The following is a 16,626-nucleotide window of genomic DNA, read 5'->3' as shown; positions in this document are numbered from 1 at the left end:
ATAGCCAATGGTAAGACTTCAAGTATTATGTTAAATAACAATGATGAGAGTGGATATCCCTATCTTGTTCCTGACCACCCAGGAAAAGCTCTAATTTTTGCCATTGATGATGATATTAGCAGTGGGTCTTTTGTATATGGCCTTTATGATGTTGAAGTATGTTCCCTCTATCCCTCCTTTGTTGAGAGTTTTTATCAAGAGTGGATGCTGTTTTTGTCAAATGATTTTTATGCGTCTGTTGAGAGGATCATATGGTTCTTATCCTTTCTTTTTTTAATTTGGTGTACCACATTGATTGATTTGAAAATATCAAACCATCTTATAGCCCAGGAATAAACCTCACTTGATTGTGGTAAATAATTCTCTTAATGTATTATTGGATTCAATTTGCTATTATCTTATTGAGAATTTTTGCATCCATGTTCATCAGAGATATGGGCCTATAATTCTCCTGTTTTTATCTTAAAGATTTATTTATTTATTTATTTATTTATTTATTTATTTATTTATTTATTTGAGTGAGAGAGCATGAACAGGGGGAGGAGCATAGGGAGAGGGAGAAGCTGACTCCATGCTGAGTGCAGAGGCCAACTTGGGGTTCAATCTCATGACCTCAAGATCATGACCTGAGCCACAATCAACAGTCTGATGCTTAACTAATTGAGCCACCCAGGAGCCCCTATAATTCCCCTTTTTAGTGGCATCTTTTGTCTGATTTTAGAATCAAGGTAATGCTAGCTAGCCTTGTAGAATGAATTTCCTTCCACTTCTATTTTTTGGAACAGTTTGAGAAAATAGGTATTAACGCTTCTTTTTATGTTTGGTTGAGTTCCCCTGGGAGGCCATCTGACTCTGGACTTTTATTGGGAGATTTTCGATTACTGATTCAGGTTCTTTGCTATTTTTGGAGCTGTTTAAATTTTCTATTTCTTCCTTTTCCAGTTTTGGTAGTTTATATGTTTCTAGGAATTTGTCCCTTTCTTCCAGATTGCCCAATTTGTTGGCATATAATTTTTCATAATATTCTCTTATAATCATTTGTATTTCTGTACTATTGGTTGTGATCTCTCTGCTTTCATTCATGATTTTAGTTATTTGCTTCCTTTCTCCTTTCTTTGATAAGTCTGGCTAGAGGTTTCTTGATTTTATAATTCAAAGAACTAGCTCCTGGTTTCATTGATCTGTTTTACTGCTTTTTGTTTTGTTTTGTTTTGTTTGTTTCTGAATCATTTATTTCTGCTTTAATCTTTATTATTTCCCTTCTTCTGGTTTTAGGCTTTATTTTCTCTTCCTTTTGTAACTGCTTTAGGTGTAAAGTTGTGTATTTGAGACTTTTTTGTTTCTTGAGGTAGGCCTATATTGCTATGTACTTCCCCCTTATGACTGCTTTTGCTGCATCCCAAAGATTGAGACTGCTGTGTTTTCATTTTCATTTGCTTCCATGTATTATTTTATTTCTTCTTTAATTTCCTTGTTAACCCTTCCGTTCTTTGGTAGGTTGTTCTTTAATCTCCATGTATTTGGGGTCTTCCCAGATTTTTTCCTGTGGCTGACTTTAAGTTTCATAGTGTTGTGGTCTGAATATGTGCTTGGTATGATCTCAGTAATTTTGTCCTTGTTGAGGCGTGATTTGTGACCGAGCATGTGATCTGTTCTGGAGAATGTTCCATGTGCCCTTGAAAAGAATGTGTATTCTGCTGCTTCAGGATGAAAGTTCTGAATATATCTGTTAAGTCCACCTGGTCCAGTTTGCCATTCAAAGCCATTGTTTCCTTGTTGATTTTCTGCTTAGATGATCTGTCCATTGCTGTAAGTAGGGTGTTCAAACCCCTACTATTATTGTATTGTTATCAATGAATTTCTCTGTTTGTTAGTAATTGGTTTATATATTTGGGTGCTCCCATGTTGGGGGCATAAATATTTACAGTTGTTCAATCTTGTTGGATAGGCTCCTTTATTATGATATAGTGCCTTTCCTAGTCTCTTGTTACAGTCTTCGCTTTAAAATCTAGTTTGTCTGACATAAGTGCACTAGTCCAGCTTTCTTTTGATGTCTATTAGTATGGTAAATGGTTCTCTATCCCCTCAATTTCAATCTGCAGTTGTCTTTAGGTCTAAAATGAGTCTTTTGTAGGCAGCATACAGATGGATCTTTTTTTTTTTTTTAACCCATTCTGATACCCTATGTCTTCTGATTGGAATGTTTAGTCCATTTACATTCAGAGTGATTATTGACAGATATGAATTTAGTACCATTGTATTACCTATGAAGTCGGTGTTTCTGGAGATTTTCTCTGTTCCTTTCTAGTCTTTGTTGCTTTTGTTCTTTCTCTCCCACTCAAGGAGTCCCCTTTATTATTTTTTTGCAGGGCTTGTTAAGTAGTCACAGACTCCTTTATTTTTTGAGTTTCTGGGAAGCTCTTTATCTCTCCTTCTACTCTGGATGTCAGCCTTGCTGGATAGAGTATTTTTGCCTGCATATTTTTACCATTCAGCACATTGACTGTATCATGCCGTTTTCTTCTGGCCTGCCATGTTTCTATGGAAAGGTCTGCTGTGAACCTGATTTGTCTTCCCTTAGTTAGGGATTTCTTTCTCCTTGCTGCTTTCGGGTTCTTTCTTTATCTCTGTATTTTGTAAATACTACTATGATATGTCTCTGTGTTGGCCTGCTTTTGTTGACTTTGGTGGGAGTTCTGTGTGCCTCCTGATATGGATGTCTATTTCTTTCCCCAGTTTAGGGAAGTTTTCAGCTATAATTTCCTCAAATTCCTCAGATTTCCTTTTTCCCTCTCTTCTTCGCTCTCCATCCTCTCCTATGATACAGATATAATTATACTTTATAGAATCACTGAGTTCATTAAGTCTACACTTCTGATCCGATATTTTTCCCCTCTTCTCTTCAGCCTCATTATTTTCCATAATTTTATCTTCTGTATCATCTATTCATCCCTCTGCTTCTTTTATCCTTGTGATCATTACATCTAGTCAGTTCTGCATCTCAGTATAGCATTTTTTATTTTGGCCTGACTGGTTTTTAGGTCTTTTATCTCTTCAGTAAGGGACTCCCTGATGTCTTCTATGCTTTTCTCAAGACCAGCTAATATCACTATATATATATATATTTTTTTTAAATTCTGGTTCAAGCAGTGGTACTTGGTGGCCCAGGTAGTTTAAGCAGCCAACTCTTGATTTTGACTCAGGTCATAATCTCAGGGTCCTGGGATTGAGCCCTGCATGGGGTTCCCTGCTCAATGGGCAGTCTGCTTGGGACTGTCTGTCCCTCTCCTTCTGCCCCTCTCTTTGCTCACACACTCTCTCTCTCTCAAAATAAATAAATAAATCTTTTGAAAAATACAAATAAAATTAAAAATCTGGTTCAGGCATATTACTTATGTCTGTTTTGATTAGGTCCCTGACTGTGACCTTTTGTTTTTAATTCCCCCGTCTCAGCATTTTTCGAAGCTCTGTGTTCTGTGTATTAGGAAAGCCTGTTATGTTTCCTGTTTCTGAGAGTAATGGCTATATTAAGAAGAAGCCATATACTTTCCAGGGCCTAATGCTTCAGGAAGTGTTTCTGGTGTATGTTATGTGTACTCTGCTATTGTGTTTTAGCTCCTCTTTCCCTCAAGTCTGTCCTCTGCAGAGTTTCTCCTTGCCTTCAGTGGGGAGTGTTTGGACCTTGTCCAATGTGTGGTGAGTTTTAACTAGGTGTGTTTTGGTCTATTTGTTAAAAGAGACTGGATCCTGTTTCCCCTAGAGCTGAAGTTTTGCAGCACACTATGGTCAGTAGACTTGGTTCGTGTGAGCGGTTCATGCTGGTCTTCTGGGGGAGGGCTCCACTGCTGCTCTGCTCTCGGGTACACTTGCCCTAGTTTAGAAGAACCTGCAGAGTGCAGGGGGTGGGACTTCATGTAAGTGGGTCAAGCCTCTACTGTGGGCACTGTGCTGCTCACTGAAGTCCATCCATGCTAATGAGTAGGGGTAAAATGGTGTCAGCCAGCTCTCTTGTCCCCAGAAAGGGGAATTTGCACTGATTGCTATTCCAGAAGCCCTTACAGAAGAATAAACAATATCCTCATCTGTCCCAGGTATCCCTTAGATCCCTGTCTTCGCCCTGTGCTCAAGCCATCTGCCCACCTGGAACACAGTGCTCTGGTGTTTTATCTCAAGTGCACTGGCTGAATTTCAAATCCATGGCATGGATCCATGCTGATCCTCTAGGGGAGGGTCTCACCATGATGTGCCTGGTGCCAGTTTGTTCCAGAAGGGCAGTCACACAACCGTGCATGGCCTTGGAGTTTATGGTAAACTGCATTTAAAAGCCAGCATCCAGGTCAGGTGCCCTCAGCAGGTGTCTCTGCTTGTTGCTCATGAATGGGGTAGCTCAGTGGCACCTGCTGGCTCTTTTGGGCCTGGAAAGCCAGTGCCACCTCTCCCACATGCACTCTAAGAAGGGGGACTGTCTCTCCCAATGTGACCCAGAGGATCCTCTGACCATGCTGTCCTCTCCCAGACCTCTGCCCTCCTTATCCACTGGGAGCACCTGTACACCCCAAGCTCCACCTTTCCATGGCCCAGACTTCTAAAACTTCAGACTTTGAGCTCTGCTACTTCTAAAACTCATGATAATCAGCCCCTTTCATTTTCTCTGTTAATGGTTTTGGGGAAGTGTTTTTCTTGTGCAATGCCCAGTTCTCTGTTCTCCCTCTCTCTCTCCCCCTTCCTTTTTCTCCTCTCTCCCTGATCATGGCTCCCATCTGTCCGCATTACTGGTAATTCTTTTCTCCCCCAAATCACATTTCTGCACCTCCTGTCTTCCACAATGTGGCCTCTTTTCTCCCTCTAGTTGTGCAATTTGTTCTCAGTTCTCAGATGGATTTCCTGGGTATTCAGAATGATTCAATGTTTATCTGGCTGTGTCTAAGGGACAAGGCAAGCATAGGACCCTCCCACCAGTCTGCCATCTTAACTCATGTCTTAAATAAGAGTTCTCAAAAGAAGTTCACAGGATTTAATGGAAACTTCATGTATTGAATGAATCTGAATTTGTCACAGCACTTTCCTGTGATATAAATGACAAAGGGCTTTCTTTAGAACCTGTGCTCTTAGATTGGAGCCACTTCAAGATTCTCCAAGGCTCAGGGTCCTGGTGAGAGGCATAGTCCAAGCATGATGCCATTGGGTCTTTCTTTCTTTCTTTCTTTCTTTCTTTCTTTCTTTCTTTCTTTCTTTCTTTCTTCCTTCCTTCCTTCCTTCCTTCCTTCCTTCCTTCCTTCCTTCCTTCCTTCCTTCCTTCCTTCCTTTCTTTCTTTCTTTCTTTCTTTCTTTCTTTCTCTTTCTTTCTTTCTTTCTTTCAAGATTTTATTTATTTATTTGACAGAGAGAGAGATAGCCGGAGAGAGAGGGAACACAAGCAGGGGGAGTGGGAGAGGAAGAAGCAGACTCCCAGTGGAGGAGCCTGATGTGGGGCTCCATCCCATAATGCCAGGATCACGCCCTCATCCGAAGACAGGCACTTAACGACTGAGCCACCCAGGCGCCCCCCAGCAGGTATTTCTATGTGAGTTTAGGTACTTTATTTTTTTAGCTTGAGACTTATTTAGAGCATTTTGCAAAAACAGAGTTTCTTCCTAATGTGACAATGAAGGTTTTTGTCTCTGTTCCATGATGCTCAGTGATTTTACCTGCTGGCCTACCCAAGAACAATATCTGGTGTTTGATGGTAGAAGCGGAGCATTTTGTTTTTAGTGTGACAACACTCATCTAACATTCCTCCTGTTATTGCAGTTGCATGACAAAAGTATCTTAAACATTTGGGAAATCCACAGTTAAACTTTCTTTAAATAGTCAAGAGTAAATTGCTTCTTTTATTTTTCCTCATTTATGAGTTAGAAGAAGATTGTTGGGGAAGATTTCAGTACCATCTGTTGCTTCTTAATGCATTAATAATATTCAAATATCTGTCAATTCAAATATTTATATAGGCATTCTATAGATTTTTAAAAACTTGTGATGAACAATCAAGAAATATTTATGCTAACAATTTGTAGTTAAATGCAAGGAAGAAAAATAACGTATTCACACTATTTAAATTTAATTTGAGGTGTCTCACCTAATTATTCATGTAACCAGACTCAACTTTCAGTTGGAGTTTGTAGTTTCAACTCCAGACTATAATTCGATTTTATCTTACTTTCATTTGACTAAAACACTACATTGTAAAAACAACAACAACAACAAACCCAAGCTCATGTTACTATAATTGAAATACAACTTCATAAGTGAAAGACAGAAAATTATACCAGAGTAGTAGGAGAAAGTTCCATGGATTAACTGTATTTGAGCAATATTCTTTTTTCTGGTCTCTCCACGTCCAGTCTTGGTCCTTCCACTTAGCTTTCATCACTGAAGGTAGAATAATTATGATACCACTCCACTTAGATGATAGTAAGACTTCTTGTTCTCTAACAATGAAAATCTTTAATATTACAGAAAAGACTCATGTTCTGAACCCAAAATTAGCTCACTGGTCTTATTTCACATCATCCTCCTTTGTATTTCCTGTGTTCTAGGCACATTGGGTTTATTTCATTTTCTCGAAACATCATTCTCATTTGGGTGGACCTAAATTAATTGAGACAATGTTATCAATTTAATCACTTAAAACAGTGCATAGTATATAACAAGATTTTAATAAATGTACTATCATTTACATATTTTCTTCATGAACGTGGAAGGAGCAAGAATAACTTAAAGACTAAAGTCAGGTTCCATTTTCTCCAGAAATAATCTCTTATCACTTTTAGCTTCTATGGGAGTTAATTATTTTGGAGTTGGTAGAAAGTTTGGAAAAGTTAATGACTTCAAGTTGGGATATCCTGAGGGTCTGCTGTTTTAAGACATATAAATAAAAATGTTATTTAGGCAGATGCAAAACTTTACCAAATACATAGAGATGTCACTGTTAATAATTCTGTAGAATAATAAATAAAAAAATACTTAAAAAAGGTTAAATTATATACCTAAGATCAAACTATTAGTGACAAAGAAGTCTGTAATCCTATTTTGGCATCCTGCTCAGGGCTATTTCTGCTATACCAGGTATCTCCCAACAGTTAAAACATGAATGGAAGCCAGCTGGGCAGTAGACAGGCAAGTGGCCACAGGTGAACCCATATTGGGAAGAAACTCAAAACCACAGAAAAGGCCTAGTCTGAGAAAGAACAGGACAACTAGGAAAAGTACAGTGTTTCAACATCCAGAAAAGAAATTCTAAAAATGTGTACATGAAGATTTCAAAAAGCAACTATGATCAATCCAGGTGGAAAACATCTGGTGCCTGGTAACTTCCTGCTGAGGGCTAGTGAGGCCCTTTCTCATACAAGCAATCCTCCTAGCATTTGCACATGGGTTGTGAATGAAGTCCTGCAGGACTTTATCACATTTGCCTGCTGAATCAGGTTGACTACACATGTATTACCAAAGTCCTGGATATTATCTTCATGCACTCTTATAGTATGTATTAGGATCTAAAGAAACTAAAGAGGTTGTGCTTACTATTTTCACCTTTGCTTTGAAATAATAATTCAGACTTTGGTAGAGAAAGGAAGAAATAAGGAATAAATGTCTGATTATATTAACTGGTTCAATAATAAAACTTGTATTCTTGGTTAATTTCTAAAGATAAGAGTATAATGGATCATTGAGTAGGAATTAAGTGCATCTCACCCTGGGAGGAGGATGTCTGTTCTGAATACAGTTTACGTGACCATGAAGGGATTTAAAGATTTTATTTTTTATTATTTATTTGACAGAGATAGAGACAGCCAGTGAGAGAGGGAACACAAGCAGAGGGAGTGGGAGAGGAAGAAGCAGGCTCACTGCAGAGGAGCCTGATGTGGGGCTCGATCCCAGGACTCCGGGATCACGCCCTGAGCCGAAGGCAGACGCTTAACCGCTGTGCCACCCAGGCGCCCCCCATGAAGGGATTTAAACTGTGTGAATAGAAGGCATATAAAAATAAATACTATACATAAGTAATTATGTCATAAAACAAAAATAAATAAAATATTGAGAGAGTTATCCTATAATTTTTAGCTACTTAATTATAGGTTAAAACATCTCTAATGATAAACAAACTTCTAGAACATCCCAATTTCAGAATTAATGATTAAAATAATTAATATTAGTAATCAAAAAAATTAAAAAGCATAGAAGTATGTAATTCCTTTTAGATAAAAATTCTCAGCAAAAATTTATGGAGTTTTTAGTCATACTTGATAACTATCCCATTATATAGACATTTAACAATTCAAAATATGTTTCTCCAAATATCCAAAGATGTATAGGCAGAAATTCTCCCTAGTTATTACTAATAAATATAAGAATAGCCTCAGTGAGCCTGAGATCCCCTTACTGAAATTATGTGCCCTGGCTTCAGATTGGGTTTCTCGGGAAAGAAAACAGAAGATGAAATTTGCATGTGATATATTTTCCCTCATTCAGTATTCCATTACTTTTTTTTTTTTTTTTTGCAATTAATGTATACACTTAACATGCAGGCACATTATGGAAAGGTTAGCTTTATTGATGAAGTGTGATCACTTATAGTTAAATATTTCCCTCAGTTTGAGAGTGGCATCTGTTCTGTTACTAGAGTTAAAAATGAAAACTGAAGAACAAGTGAGAATCTGACTAGACACCAATGTGTAAAGCTTGGTAGCCACCTAGAACGAGTAGCATAAGCTAAATTATTTAATTTGTCAATAGAACAGACTCTTCAATATGAACCTAGGATAGCAAATTTTATACAAGTGTTCTAGACTATGTAAAATCTAACGATAAGTAGCAATACAGCAAAGTGATACAACATTTATGAGTAAACGGAGCACAAATCTTTTAAGTGCTGATTCTCTTTGTTTGTTTTATGCTAATGGACCACTGGCAGTGAAATGTCAAATGATGGAGAAATATTGTTTATAACTTTTTGTCCTTGCTTGTTCTCATCACCAACAGTTCTCAGTTAATCCAACTGTGAGGCTAGTAACTAAAAATCCACAACCTTCCTCACACAGAGGTGAAGGCTTTATTTCACCTTAATGTGTTGTTTTCCTAAGTATTATAGGAAAGAAGGTGTGTTGTTAAAAGCAAAGAGAAATTACACACTCATTTCAGTTTATGCCATGAAAATGAGTATAAGGTCTTTAAAAATATTTTTTCCTGATAGGCTTCATATTTTAGAGGGCTTTTCTGCCCCTGAAATCACTTACAGAAGAAAACAATCTCCTGTCTGTTTCAACACAGAAAATTCTCCTAGAGTGGTCCTGCTTTTTACTGTGCAATGCCCTACCTTTCAAGATTTTTAAATAGAGTTTTTAAGAACGTTCATCTATTGTTTATAATTTTATTATGTAACAGTATTGCTATGAGTTTTCACTTGTATTTTGCAACAGTTTTGTTCTGGGAGAAAGAAGGAGAGTGAGATTATTGTCCAACATGATGAGTATAGTAATTCGTTTTTCCCCACGTGTGGTCATCTCTTCCCTTTTGTCTCCCAGCCGATAGCAAAGGCATTTTCTCAATAATGGACTGGACTGCTGTGGGAGCCGGGAATAATGAGAGAAATACCGAAGCTAGACATGATACATTTTGAATTTTATGAAAATGTGAAGATCAAATATTGGTGTACTAATTCTCATTTCCTAAGTCATCTATTTTCATCTATTTGTATCTACCTCTCATTGAGCACATATTACCCTATAATTTGCAAAGATATCTTCTGTCAACAGAAAATTAGCCTAAGTTGGAGAAAAATAAAGCATAGTGGTGTAATAATTACACTTTACTTTATCTAATTGCATAACTCTTCAAATATAGTGGGATTTTTGCTTATCTTTACATAATATGTATAACTTCTACATCTGTCATCTTGCATTCCAATAAAAGATTTAGAATAGAACTGATTCCTAATACTGATAATTATAAAAAGAAATGACTATTATTATTCTTTTTGAAGTGGGCAAAATATATATCATACACAGGAAGAAATTAAATGCATAATTAATGTACAGTTTTAGTAAGTATAAATAGTTCATTTGACCTTGTTACTCTTTTGCATTGCTTTAATCCTCAGTGATTGAAGTACATTTGGTTATTTCTTTGTTTTGTCTTTAAGGGAAAGGATTATTTAATAACTACTTTTTCCTCAGATTTTTTTGTCAGTTGATAAGGATAAGACTTCAGCAGATGAAGTCACATTAGTCAGTAACCACGCAAGACCATTGCTGAAGACATATTGATTTTAATTAAGCAAAAGCTCATTTCTAGACATTTTGAACTACCAAGTTTTCTAGGTAGTGAGAATTATCCATTTACAGCTAAGAATATTTACAAATTGAAGAATGTGTTTTATAAATACTATATTGTTTTCATATTATGAATGTTACGCATATTCGTTATAGAAACCTTAGAAAACACAGGAAATTTTAAAAAGACATTTTTAAAAACTCATAGCCCTCAGCCAATAATTCATGGGAGCTAATAATAGATTCTGGTATATTCCTTACAATTCTTTGTGTAGTGTATGTGTATTTGTATGTTCTCATGTGTAACAATAAATATATAATGTATAGTATGGATATATAATGCATTAAACAGTGCTGCACCCTTTCCACTTGATATTATATTTTAAATATTTTCTGTACTTTGAAAAGTTTTTGACAACATAATTTTACATTTATGACCTATAGTTGAATAAAATATTTTTTGTTGTTAGATATTTAGGGTTCTTGAAAATTTGACGTTAATAGAGATGAAACAGGTATTTATTCTGAAATACTTAAGGAAATATACAGGATTTTTTTTCTTGAATTCAGGTTCACTTATTTCTTGACTCAATTCAATTAAAACTGCGCATGGAGATAGCCTGTTACATGGAGTAAATAGCTCCTTCCCCTTAAGTCAAGGAGGGCTAGGCTGAACTGGTTAGTGTGTCTTTAGCATGGGACATGAATGGTTGACATGTGGCATCAGGGACTTTCTCATCTCTTCCTATCTGCCGTTCATTTTCTTGAATTCAGTTATATTAAACCTGCTAGGAAGATCTCTTGAGGTTACAAGCAGAGCATTACAGAGTAGTAAGAAGTCCAGTAATTTTAAAGGTACATATAATATTGCGGTGCCAGAGGTGTTTGCTTCGTATCATAGAATGTAGTGTTTTCTCCTTTTATTCTTCATGACTGACTCCACTTTCCTTCTGTCAGTGATGAGTGCTCCTTTCTTTTGCTCCTTGCCCTGCCATCCTTCATAACGTTGGCTCTGTCGCTTATTATCTTACCCCAAACCTGCTATTTCTCCTCTATTCCTTATCTTGATTGGTGGTTCCGATGTCTTCCTCCTGTGAAGCTGCTCCCAGCACACAGTAAATCACTTCCTCTTCCACATGCCTATGGTACTTCTGTTACCACAGTGTGTGGAAAACAATAAGGTGTAGGTCTGTACTGAAATTTAAAGTTATTGAAAAATAAGCACAAATTAATGAGTTTTTCATGAAGCTCTATGAAATGATAAAATAATTTACTTAAAGATTATGTTTTCCTAATATTATTGATGTTATGCTATTTACTTTATACTGTGATAACGTTAGAAGGCAAGTTGACAGCATTGCTTTTTATTAAATTTTGTCTTTTTAATTAAAATTGTATTGATGCATAAAATTTAAAGTCTAGAAATTGCAGTAACATAGCACTTATCATAGCGAATTATGCTTATTTAAATATGTGTATCTATATTTTTTATTCCTATTACCTATAGCTCCGTAAAAAGAATTCAGTTAGTAGTTATTATATTTTATTAGCTTTATTTTGATGTACATATGAATTTATTACTTTTTGTGTAAGAAATGAAACAATGTAGCAAACTTGTTGAGAGGCAAGATGCTACTTTATAAGTCAATGATTTACATGAAGATAAAGACACAAATTGAAATTGGAGTATTTTCTACCTCTTAGTGCAAATTAATGTATTGTTTGTTGTTAATGCTATAATTTTATCTTTAGTATTAGCAGCAAATACTTTTTTGCCTTTTATAATTTTCAAATATTATACCCTCTCTAGACTTTTCTCTTCATTTCTAAATATATCAAGTTTGATTCTATAGCTCTAGGGAATTTCATTCAATAAAATATCATTTTGCTGAGTTCAACAAACCATCAAATAACCTGATACTAAATAAAGTAATAGCTTAAAACTCATTTATCAAGAACAACAGTCACATGTTTGGGGTGATTTATTTTACCTACAAGTGTTCTAAATTAACTGTAACTCACTCAGTGTGTGATCTTAGAGTTCCTTATTTTGAGTGTCAAAATACTTTGTTTTTATGTGATGTTCATATATGATCATACAGACAACTGAGGAGCTTGGAAGAATTTTCTGTTTTAGAGTAATGACAAAATTTACAATGATGATGATGATCGTGATAAAAAGTCATCAGTAATTTGACTAAACATTTATTATGGACCAGGCACAATATTTAGTGCTTCATTCATTCATTCATTCAACAAATGTTTACGGGGTGTCTAGTATGCGCCAAGAAACTGAGATTACAGTAGTTAGAAAAAATGGATGAAGTTACTGGCCTTGTGAAGCTTGCATTCCAGTGGGGAAAGGCAGACAACAAAGAAATTAAAACTGAATATATAGAAGTGCAGGCAGTAATAAGAGCTACGAAAGAAATAGAAGAGAATAAGGGCATTAAGGTATTGATGGGTGGGTGGGTTAGGGATGGTCTACTGTTTTACCCTAGGAAAGGTCTCATTAATAATGTGACATATTTGTAGAGACTTGTAGGATGGGAGGGAGTGGGCCATGTAGCTATCTGGGTATAAAGTGTTCCAAGAGAAGAAGAAAAAATACAAAACCCTTGAAAAGACAGCAATCTTTAATTTATAAATCTTATTCCTGATGCTGAATGATAGGGTAATACACTCAGCAGGGATTCTGTTTCAGGGTCTAATTCCAGGGCTGAAATATGTTATATGTTTCTACATATTCTATTATTGAATCCATGTGTTCAGTATCTTTATTTATGTTTTCAGTGTTACCCTCCTGTGTAGCTGCTTTCAGCACAGGATGAGTCCTCCCTCCTCTATGCCTCTGAAGCAGATACAGTAATATTTTCAAGGCATTGGTCCACTAGAGAGTATTGATCAATGACAGAGTTTATATTGAGGGAAAATGGCAAAAGCAATAGCAATTTAGAATCCCAAACTGACACCTAATTTTGAAATTAAAAATTTCAAATATGAAATCCAGATGGGTCCAAGTCTTTAGGCATAATCAGGCATTTAATCTAAAGTGTGTCACTCTTTTAGTGATTACCTTTCTCTATCCCCACTAAAATAAAAATTAAATATTTATCTATTTGTAAGCATATTTGAAACTGAAAAGTGATTCATATTTTAACATGGTTGGTATTTTATGAACTATTACAAGGATTAGGCTACCTTTTTGGAAAGAGAATTGGTCATTGTTAAACTGAAAAAACAACTAAGATTTTTTAGATTTTCCTGGGATTTCCTGGGATTTCGAAGAGTTGTAATAGAGTTCTAACAATGCAAGGTTACATTTAGAAAACGTGCGTTAACTATTATTATTTTATTTTTGCACTGAACATCCAAGTTCTAATCTGAAGATATGATCTATTTATTTTCCATGTAACTGTTCTGGACCTATGTACTGTAAGGGGAAAGGCATATGGTAAAACACAATATCCCAGTAGCTGGGGAGTTTAATATTGTTATACTGGATAGGTCACTATGCTGTCCAAGGGGAGAATTATTTTACTTCCTAGTCCTACTAAGGAGCAAATATTCCTACCAAAGAGGTCTTTTATTTTCTCCTGATTCATAGAACATGGATTTCTCAGAAAGCTTTGCTTAGAAACACAGAACTGAAGCATCACTCATTCATGACAAATAAGAAGGATAATAATAATAATCAGATCATATAGAAAATTATTTAATCAGATATCTGTTCATAAAACCTCAGGAAAGACTTCTGTTTAGCAGTCATGATGGAGTAACAGGGATCAAATTTATTCTGTTACCTTAACCAACTAAAAATTTGGATAAAATATGTAAAACAGTAGATTTTGAACATTAAACAAACAAACTATACAGCATAGTGGTCTCTGAGGAGAAATAAATGAGAGGGGCCTTACAAATGCCCCAGCTTTCTGTCTGCAGTTTTAGGCTGAAGGGCAGAGAGAAGGAACCCAGACAGAGCTCAGGGGGAGTCCTGAATTAAGGAGATGGAATATTTGGGGAGGCTAAGGTGGCTGGGATTGAGAAGGCATTGCACCTGAGAGGGGAGAACTGTAGGAGAGGGCTCAGCGGTCTACAGAAGTTTCCCCACCAGTCTCCAGCCCAGTACTAATCAGAGCATTTCTGTGAGGAAACTACTCAAAATGAGGAAAAAGAATAGGAGGAGTGATTCTCAGAGCTTTCTCAAAAGCCAGCTTCTCATGCCTGGGTAACAAGCAGAAGGATATGGCCTGTGTAGGAGAACTAAGTTAGACCTACATTAAAGACTGCTAGGGTCCTGGCTGACAAATTTAAAAGCAAATCAAAAGATCGTCATATTATTTCCAAGTAACTTAATTGCAAACCATAATAAATTTCAAAATATTTAAAGGATTTATTTCTTTAAAATATCTGACGCTTCACATTTCAATAAAAATCTACCAGGCAGACAAGGAAGCAGGAAACCAGGATCCATACATAATAGGGAGAAAAGTCAATCAATGTAAACATATCCAGAAATGAAACAAATAATGGAATAGTAGAAAAGAACATTAAAAGAGCCATTATATTCTTCAAGTAATCAAGAAGATGGAAGGAAAATATGAGTATGCTGAGAATATGAAACATAAAATAGACCTAATTTGAACTTCTAGAGATGAAAAATACATTGGATAGGCGTAATAGCAGATAAAGCACTACAGAAGAAAAGATTATAGAACTTGAAGATAAAACTTCAGTAGTAAGGACTTTACCTGAAGTGCAAAAGCAGAGTTCCAGTTTAGTACTAAGTATTAATAAATATTAGAATTAATAAGAGATGGACGTTTCTGATGAGCCTGAGTGGGGCAACCCAATGTAGTCCAAAAGAGACTGACTGTAGTCTGGACTGGAGCAATAGCAATTTCTTAGTTGAATTCCTTAAGGCTCTGTCATGACTATGTTAATAAGAATTTGCATCAGAACATTCTCTATACGCTATGACATACACATGATTAGCATCTAAATCTCATTATGGAATGTATGCTTAGATGTTCTAAACAAATCCTGGAAAGTAACTTCTACGGTGAAAGTCCCAAAATGGTGATCCATAGACAGAGGGCAAAACTGACACATGGATATCCTGTCTTTTGCTGGTACAATTAAAGTTTAATTTGAATGCCTTCAGGTAGTGCATGTCTTCTTCATATTGCCATAGATTCCATAATACCCAGCCTCTAAAATAATTTGAATTGTGACTTCCTTTTGTGAGGGTGTTTTATAAGGTTTCCTGAACTGCCTGAACTCCACAAGTCTACAAGAGACAAACGCGAAGACAGGCAACCATTGCCTTGTATGTAAATTTGTCTTAATAAGACTAATTTGTATTGGGCACACTACACATTACCTGTAAAGTACCAGAAATACTAAAAAAAAAAAAAAATTGTATAGCTGTTCACAGGCAAAGCACTTAGGTCAAGCATATCTAAATATATATCTTGGTTTCTCCTTCGAAAATATTTGCAGAGGGGCACCTGGTGGCTCAGTGAGTTATGCATCTGCCTTTGGCTCAGGTCATGATCTCAGGGTCCTGGGATGGAGCCCCACATCCACATATGGCTCTCTGCTCAGCAAGGAGTCTCCTTTTCCCTCTCGCTCTCCCTCTCTGCTCTCTCTCTTTCTCAAATAGATTAATGAAAAAAAAGAAAAAAGAAAAAAGAAAAAATATTTCCAGAAATGATATGAACCTAATGATAACAAAAAAAGATAAGTAACAGCACAGTGTCTTTGTGCTGAGGTATTAAGGAAGCTAAACCTAGAAAATAAAGTTCAAACTTCTTAAAACAACTGGGTAAATTCCTTCATTTTTAGTCACAGCAGGTCCAGTGTTTGACCTGTCAGCTAATAAAGACTGGAGACCTCACTTTCTTCTGGACAAGCCCTGCTGAGCTCTTTGCTTGCAGTTCAAGCTGAAGAGCATTCCTACTAAGATTCTTTTTTCTAACTCATTTTCTTGCAGATGAAGTCTCCTCCTTACTTTGTCCTTGGTTGTGGAAAATAAGATCACTAACCTCTTGCTGATCACAACTGTTGCTGAATGCAGCAAAGATGTAATTGTTCAGATAATCTTCCAGCCTTCACGCATCAAATGTCCTTTATACTTTGAATTTGAGCGACCTTTGGATTATTCTCTCATACATGAGGTTACTTCATTTCATTACTGAGTTTCATAATTTTCATAATGGACTAAAAAAATTTAAGGGTAAGGGATTTGAGCCCGCTATGGATTGTGATTTCTACATGGTCATTTGGACACTTAGAATTGTGCTTGATAATATTTCAT

At 36.1% G+C, this 16,626-nt stretch overlaps 1 protein-coding gene across 2 annotated transcripts in view; it reads left to right on the top strand.

Annotated features, from left to right (window-relative positions):
* The window catches only part of CCSER1 (coiled-coil serine rich protein 1), a 1,291,424-nt gene that overhangs the window by 1,156,931 nt on the left and 117,867 nt on the right, over window positions 1-16,626 (top strand). The gene's annotated exons all lie outside the window — the stretch shown is intronic.

The sequence above is a fragment of the Ursus americanus genome, chromosome 8 (genome assembly GCF_024610735.1).
Source record: "Ursus americanus isolate L20-20 chromosome 8, mUrsAme1.1.p, whole genome shotgun sequence".
NCBI lineage: Eukaryota > Metazoa > Chordata > Mammalia > Carnivora > Ursidae > Ursus > Ursus americanus.
Note: the sequence above shows the minus strand (reverse complement) of the source record. Positions and strands in the feature narration are given on the sequence as shown.